Raw genomic sequence first — 7,456 nt, forward strand, 5'->3', positions numbered from 1 at the left:
GTGATGAGTATTATTTACAAAATGTAGCTTTTAAAAACACAGTACTAATATTTTACAGCAGTATACAACTCGCACAACAGGTAGTTTGCAATAAACAGGTTGATTTTATTGTGTGAATGTAGGCATCATATTCTGAATGAGAGATGTTATTGTGTGAATGTAGGCATCATACTCTGAATGAGAGATGTTATTGTGTGAATGTAGGCATCATATTCTGAATGACAGATGTTATTGTGTGAATGTAGGCATCATATTCTGAATGAGAGATGTAGCGTGTCAGGGCAAATTTAAAAAAGATACAAATGTGAGATATGCTTCAAAGTTTTTTCTCCAGAATTATATAGTTCTTTAAATGCTGTCTCTAGGTTATCTCACTTCCGAGGTGATTAACTAGGCTGACCACATAGTCATCTTCATGTATTGTGTTTATACATACTCAAAATAATTAAATAATCCCATAATTATTGCATTCAGTTAAAGTTTCAGAATCAAAATTGCAGTTAGGTTACATTTGTCCCCATTCCTAATTGTAACCACATCCCGATATGTCATAAGTATTGGCATTCTAGCGCACTTTTTAAACTCAACTGTCTATATAACCCTAACTACGTGAGCAAACTCCCAAAATATCAGGGAACAGATATCCATGGGTAACCCACTTGAACACAAACTAGCCGGTGTGATTACCCTACAGGTTTGTTTTCACTAAACAAGAAACTGAATTTCAAAATTCAGCAAAACAATTGCAATTTAGAAAAAAAAAATGCAGATCAACTAAAACGGCTATTTTATCCTAAATTTTGTAATTCTGTTTTCAATTCACTACAATTGGGTATTTAGTTAGTAAATCCCTGTAAATTGGGGTGGGAGTGGGAGGCCCCCAATGTTTTACACCTCAAGATATCTCATCCTTTATATTCCCCTGTAAATGGCAAAACCAGGAAACAAAAAACAAAAAAATCAAACAAATCTAGCCAAGAATAGCGCTTATAATGTTAATTAAGTGTATTTTAATTGCAAATGTGCATCCATATAGTTTCCAATAATTATTACGCTGTAAATAAAATTATTATACATAAATGACCAACATGGAAGTACAGCATTAAAGGCATACTGTAAGGTGTACATTTTGCAATTTGTTTTTTCAGTTATCACAATTCAATGATTAGTTGATAAATCATAAGATATTATTGAAACAAAGCAAAAATGCATCATGTGTAGATCAATATGCTACAAATACTTTTTTTGTAAAAGTGAAATCTCGGTAAAAAGAAGTAAATTGCATCATTAATTCAGTATTAATAGAATGATTGTTGCAGGTATTTGTACGCTCCTTTTTATCTAGGTATATTGTTTGTAAATAATGTACTATTATCTTACCTTGGTTTGTGCTGTGATGAGGAAAGTACGTGCCTCAGTCTAAGCTGTGAATGGTGCTGGGAGATACTCTAGTCCTTATTTATAACAGCTCAAACAGAAAGTAGGTGTTGTTGGCTCTCATCCAAAACCTCAACAATAGGAAATGACACAGAGATACGACCAGTGACAAAGTATACAAAAAGATGCAGCAACTAAATGGACATTTAAATGTTCCTTTTACAGCATGCACATAAAAATGCACCCCACTGAATACAAAGGATTCATAGAAATATTTAATATTTGCATACAGCAACTACTGTGGACGTAAAATTACAGCCTGCACTAACCTGCTTTGTCTATTGAATTAATTACAGATTTGTTTTGCCAACTCCTAATCATACCTATTTTCTCACCTAAAAGAGAAGATGACTTGCTCTGCAGGTTATCTTTTAAATGTACCCTAAAAAAGGTTGATGGTTATTAATTATAGATTCATATGATAGTAATGAGCACGATCAGTCCACTCACCTGTGTAAAGTAAGAAATCTACAGTGAGGGAAAAGAGTATTTGATACCCTGCTGATTTTGAACGTTTGTCCACTGACAAAGAAATGATCAGTCTATAATTTTAATGGTAGGTGTATTTTAACAGTGAGAGGCAGAATAACAAAAAAAAAAAAAAAAAATCCAGAAAAACGCATGTCAAAAAAGTTATGAATTGATTTGCATTTCAATGAGTGAAAATAGAAAATTAATTCATACTTACCGATATTTTCTTTTCCTGGATATAGGCCATGGCAGCACTACAGATGGGTATAGCTCCTCCCACTCTTAGATTGGAACACCTCCTAATTTAGCAAATAAAAGAGAGTTACCTCCCCTAAGTCCTCAGTCTTAGTCCCTAGCCACAAACAAAAAAAGAAGGGCGGGATCGTAGTGCTGCCATGGCCTATATCCGGGAAAATAAAATATCGGTAAGTATGAATTAATTTTCTGTTTTCCCAGATATATCCATGGCAGCACTACAGATGGGTAATACCCAAGCTAAAGACAAAAGGGAAGGAAAAAACAAAAAACAAAAAAACTGTCAAGATTTGGAATGCAAAAAGAAAATTTTATTATAAAGCTGAAGAAAGAACACTTTGACCAAAGGCAGAATTAGAAGCTCTGGCAACATCCAACCAGTAGAGATGAATAAATGTATTAAAGGACCTCCAGGTTGCTGCCGAACAAATTTGGTCAGGGGAAACATTAGCTGCAGCTGCCCAAGAGGAGGCTAGAGCTTCAGTCGAGTGAGCCCGAAGACCCAATGGGATAGGAACTCAAGATCCCAGGTAGGCCTGGGAGATGGCTGATACAATCCAACGCCCAATGGAAGAAGTGGAAGCCGCTTATTCCAGCTTGTGACCTGATGGAATAACAAAGTCTGGAGGATTTTCTGATTGCAGAAGTACGTTGTACACAAGAAGATAAACAATGCACTAAATCCAGGCAATGCTATTTTTCCTCTATCTCTGTTGAATGATTGGAAAAAAAAGGCAGGAAGAATAATGTCCTGATTGATGTGGAAGGAAGAAATAACTTTAGGTCGAAAGGCTGGAATAGTCCTTAAAATTACCCTATCTTCTTGAAAAATCCAAAAGGAGGTTTACATGAGAGAGCTTGAAGTTCCGAAATTCTTTGCCATGAAGTAAGGGCCACCAAAAGAACTGTTTTTAAAGTCAATGTAGCCATAGAAATTCCTTCCAGAGGTTCAAAGGGAGGAATAGATAAAGCCTGAAAAACCAGAAGCAGATCCCAGGAGGTGCAGAGGACTTAATCGGAGGACGGATTTTCAGAATTGCTTGGAAAAATCTGCCTATATCAGGATCAAAGGCCAGCTTCTTGTCGAAAAGAATGGAGAGCGCGGAATTCTGCACTCTTAAAGAACTCACACTTAGACCTTTATCAAATCCATCCTGTAGGAACTGCAGAATGTTGCTCATATTCAGGGTTTAAAACGGAACTTCGTGACAAGTACACCACCAAGGCCGGACTGGACCACCGGGAAACCGGGAAATTTCCTGGTGGGCCGTCGGCACCTGGGGCCGTGCAGACAGCTGGCTGACCTGCGGCCGCAGGGGGAGCTTTTCTGGCGGCCGCAGGGGGAGCTGGCTGTTCTGTCTCTGCTCTCCCGCCCTCGCACGCTATCTAATAAGACAGCCCCGGTATCATTAAGCTGCGCACTGGGGAGCAGAAACAGCACAGCCATCTCCCCCTGCGGCCGCCAGAAGAGCCTGCTCCCCCTGCGGCCGCCAGAAGAGCCTGCGGCCACCAGAAGAGCCAGCGGCCGCCAGAAGAGCCAGCTCCCCCCTGCGGCCGCCAGGACAGACAGCTGTCTGCACACAGGTAGCAATTATGTGCGTCAGTGTGAGTGTTTGTCTGTCTGTGTCATGAGGTGTGTGTGTGTGTGTCTGTCTGTGTCATGGTGTGTGTGTGTCTGTCTGTGTCATGGTATGTGTGTCTGTCTGACTGTCATGGTGTGTGTGTCTGTCTGTGTCATGGTGTGTGTGTGTCTGTCTGTGTGTGTCATGGTGTGTGTGTGTGTCTGTGTCATGGTGTGTGTGTGTCTGTCATGGTGTGTCTGTGTCATTGTGTGTTTCTGTCTGTCTGTGTCATGGTGTGTGTGTGTGTGTATCTGTGTCATGGTGTGTGTGTCTGTCTGTGTCATGGTGTGTGTGTGTCTGTCTGTGTCATGTAATGTGTGTCTGTCTGTGTCACGGTGTGTGTGTCTGTCTGTGTCAAGGTTTGTGTGTCTGTCTGTGTCAAGGTGTGTGTCTGTGTGTCATGGTGTGTGTGTTTCTGTCTGTGTCACGGTGTGTGTGTCTGTGTCACGGTCTGTCTGTGTCATGGTGTGTGTGTGTGTCTGTCATGGTATGTGTCTGTCTGTGTCATGGTGTGTGTGTCATGGTGTGTGTGTCTGTCTGTGTCATGGTGTGTGTGTGTTTCTGTCTGTGTCATGGTGTGTGTCTGTCATGGTGTGTGTGTGTCTGTCTGTCATGGTGTGTGTGTGTCTGTCAAGGTGTGTGTGTGTCAGTCAAGGTGTGTGTGTGTCAGTCATAGTATGTGTGAGTCGGTCATGGCATGTGTGTCTGTGTGTGTTTTTAAAAATAGTGTTTTGGGGGGGCAGAGCTAGCTGCAGACCAGCACGGACGCATAGTGCAACGCTCCGTGCCGAAACGAGCAAAAACCTGAATTAACGGTGGAAATCCGGCACCTATCTTTCCCAAATCCGACCCACAGGTCGTGGCAAAGAATATGGGCAAGAAAAATAAAAAACGCCGCTCAGCCAAGATATCGGCGAACTCCTGCGGAACTCACAGAAGGCCGCATGGGGGAAAATGGCGCTGGGAGACGATGGGTACTCTGATTCATCTGGAGATTTTTACCCAGACCCAGAAGCAGGTGCATCGCTCAGCCAGCCCACAGGGCACACAATCAAAACCTCCCAGGTAGGAGAACCAGTCACTGCAGCCCTACTAACGAAAATGTTTATGGAGCTCAGACAAGACCTGGCGGCCGACCGAGCACACTTCAAAGAGGCAATGGAGGGGGCCACCACGAGGCTCACCCACTTGGAAACCAAAGCTACCTCCCAAGACACACGTCTAACCACCCTGGAACACAGAATGTCCGACCTCCAGAAACAACAAGTGGGCACAGCAGAGAGGGTGGAGGCCTTGGAGGACCACAGAAGGAGACTCAACTTAAAGGTTAGAGGGGTGCCTGATGATATAGGGCTAGCAGACCTCCCACACTATATGAGGCGTCTGATAGCAATGCTAATGCAACCCTTTAGGATGCCATAAACTCCACAACAAAAAATTGTGACTATATTCACCAAGTTAATTTGTTTTACTGTTGTTCTTTTTTCTTTATGTTTAATAAGTATTTCTTTGGCATGCTGTCCCCAAGATGGTAAGCCTTATTAATGTACACATCCAGGCATGCCAGAGGGGACTGAGGCCCCATAGTATCAGCAACTCAGGAAATACCACGCAGCCATAGTGATTGTGCCCACTTATAAAGAGGCCCCAGATCAGAGAGTTTTGTAGAGGCACGAGCTCTGATACACCCCCCCCCCCTCCTCTAACTCCTTATCCCAGAACGCGAGATGACTCAATGTGATAAATCCCTGGAGGGGATTCCTCTTCCCCTGATGCACTTCAGCGTTTACAACTTATGATGCCCTCATTTTACCTTTACCCTACTTCTGCGCTCAAGGGATTGTCAATTTATTGCACTTTAATGTTGTCCTACTTTAAAAAAAAACTAAAACCCACTCAGCATGAGACAGTAACCCAACCACTAGTTATACATGTATTGTTAAATGTGAACTCTTAGGGCTTTAGCCCATATATTGTGCCGTATTGCCTTATCAACATGCTGAGTGTTCAAAAATAAAGAATTGAAAAAAAAAATAGTGTTTTAACCTTTTTTTCCTCCCACGTCGTGCTGGTCTCCCCTCGACTGGCCCTGCCTCTATGGCTGAGATCATCAAGCTTGCCAATCCGCACTGACAAAGGAAGCACCTCTAGTGACCGTCTGAGTGTCTGTCACTAGGAAGCAATGTAAACACTGCCTTTTCTCTGAAAAGTCAGTGTTTACATTGAAAAGCCTGCAGGGACAGGCTATAGACACCAGAACCACTAGCTGAGTGTGCGCACCTGCTAGTGAGTGGGCTTGCTTGCATGTGTGTGTGTGTGTGTGCCTGCTAGTGAGTGAGCTTGTGTTTTTATGTCAATGAGCTTATATATATCAGTGAGAGTGTTTGTCTATGAGGCTGTGTGTGTCAGTGAGATTGTCTGTGTCTGCATGTGAGTATGCTTACTGTATAATTAAACGCTTTACTCTGAAAGGACCAATATTTTATATTAGAAAAAGCAATATATATATATATATATATATATATATATATATATATATATGTATATATATATATATATATATATATATATATATTACTCAATCATCTGGGGTGGCAAGACATAGCCTTACATCTTACATGCGACAATATATGGCGCAATGACTTATGGGGCTGGCATAGATTTTTTTTCCAGGGCTGCTTTGTATCCCTAGTCCGACCCTGTACACCACTCACTGAAAATACCCCATATCCGATGATGAGCTAACGAAGTAGACTTTTTTCTTTCTTTAAGAAGGGTATCAGTGACTGAGGCAGAAAACCCCTTTCCTAAGAGTCGTTGCCTCTCAATTTCCATGCCAATTTTTTTTAACAATTGGGCTGCTGGGTGGAATACCAGACCTTGATGGAGAAGTTGAGGATGGCCTGATAGATCTAAAGGAGGTTCCTGGGATAGCTTCTTCAGAAGTGGAAACCATGGACGTCGGCCAAAGGGGAATGATCGCAATGGTGATCACTGGTTCTAGTTGAATCCTCTTTAATAGAGGAAAAATCAGAAAGGGTTGGGGGAAACACATATCCTTGGACAAACCTCCACTCGCAGGACAGGGCATCCCTGTCTTCCGCCAAAAGGTCGAAGAACCGCGAGTAGAACCTTGTCACTTTTTTGTTCAGGCAGGTCGCCATAAGGTCTACTTGAGGGAGTCCCCAATGTTGAATGATGCTCTGGAAAACCTCTGAAGAGAGGGACCATTCTGTCGGATACAGGGATACTCTGCTCAGGAAGTCCGCAATTTGATTCATCTTCCCTGGTAGATAAATTGCCTTCAAGCCTTCCAAGTTCATTTCCGCCCAGGCCATAAGAGGTGAAAGAACTTCCTTCCCTCTGTCCACAGGAGCAACCAATCAAATTCCAGACTCTCCACCATGGCCAAGACCAAAGAGCTTTCCAAGGATGTCAGGGACAATATTGTAGACCTTCTGTATCCTGTACCTGGTCTGACAGGAAGCTGCTGAACTTCCTGTCAGACCGTGTAGAAAACCCTCTACCACTACCCGCACAGTTACACTCCAAGGAGGGAGGTGAGCAGGCACAGGAGGGGATAGGTGGGAGGAGACTACAAATAGACTGCAGGGGGAGTGGAAGAGACACACAAAATTGGATGAGGGAGAAGAGACACTCAGAGGGGCTGG

The 7,456-nt window shown here is 42.7% G+C and overlaps 1 protein-coding gene across 1 annotated transcript in view; it reads right to left on the reverse strand.

Annotated features, from left to right (window-relative positions):
- The window catches only part of LOC134607955 (cytochrome c oxidase subunit 4 isoform 1, mitochondrial-like), an 83,608-nt gene extending 82,124 nt beyond the window's left edge, over positions 1-1,484 (reverse strand). Inside the window, exon 1 of the mRNA XM_063450556.1 lies at positions 1,381-1,484. The gene's annotated coding sequence lies outside the window, so the exon portion shown is untranslated. The remainder of the gene's footprint in view (positions 1-1,380) is intronic.
- Between the last annotated feature and the right edge of the window lie 5,972 nt (positions 1,485-7,456).

The sequence above is a fragment of the Pelobates fuscus genome, chromosome 4 (assembly GCF_036172605.1).
Source record: "Pelobates fuscus isolate aPelFus1 chromosome 4, aPelFus1.pri, whole genome shotgun sequence".
In the NCBI taxonomy this organism is placed as follows: domain Eukaryota; kingdom Metazoa; phylum Chordata; class Amphibia; order Anura; family Pelobatidae; genus Pelobates; species Pelobates fuscus.